The 686-nt window shown below is 65.3% G+C and overlaps 1 protein-coding gene across 1 annotated transcript in view; it reads right to left on the bottom strand.

Annotated features, from left to right (window-relative positions):
* Positions 1-686, bottom strand: part of LOC104461153 (serine protease HTRA2, mitochondrial-like) — a gene marked incomplete at its 5' end in the record, with an annotated part of 2,803 nt that overhangs the window by 680 nt on the left and 1,437 nt on the right. The gene's annotated exons all lie outside the window — the stretch shown is intronic.

Below are 686 nucleotides of genomic sequence, written 5' to 3'. Positions count from 1 at the left end.
CGCTGCTACGCACAAGCAGCCGGCCGCCAACCCTGGGGACACCCAAACAGCAGGGTCCTGCCTCTTCCTGTGGCTTTCTGTGGCCAAGGCGAGGGTACCTAGGAGCTCCCCCACAGCCGAGGTCACAGCCCCGGCACAGCTCCATCCCTGGAGCCTCAGGAAGCTCCTCCCGGCCAGACAGCCTGTGCAGCAGGGCCGGGACACCGAGGAGCTTGTGCTCAGCATGGAGCTGCTCCTTCCTGGGGTGGGGCAAGCTTCTGGCCTTCACACGAGCATGTTCAGACAGTGTCATCACCCGGTTCCAAGGCGAGCAATCCCTTGTTGGGAGATCCTCCCAGCAACCGGGCACAAACAAGCCTTGCAGTCAGCTTCCCAGTCCCAGCTGCCAGGCCGCTTGCCAGCTGTGCCGAAGCTGAACCCACTCCCCAGGAGCTGTGTCCCAAGCATTCCACGCTCCTTCCCCGGCGGACTCCATCCTGCAGCCTGCCCTGCGGAGCAGGAGGAGGCTGAGCTCCCCTATCCCATAGGTTTTGCTGAGCACCAGCACCATCTACTGGGCACCGCCTGGGCACCCCAGCAACGCCGATAGTGTTCCCCCACCTGCCCGCCACCCCGGACCTCAGGAGGCACAGAGCCCCCGCTCCCCGTCCCTGTCCTGGGCAGGAACCCCAGAGACCGCTCTCGGT

Source organism: Pterocles gutturalis, unplaced genomic scaffold, assembly GCF_000699245.1.
Source record: "Pterocles gutturalis isolate BGI_N339 unplaced genomic scaffold, ASM69924v1 scaffold21152, whole genome shotgun sequence".
In the NCBI taxonomy this organism is placed as follows: Eukaryota; Metazoa; Chordata; class Aves; order Pterocliformes; family Pteroclidae; genus Pterocles; species Pterocles gutturalis.
This window is presented reverse-complemented; position numbering and strand designations above follow the sequence as displayed.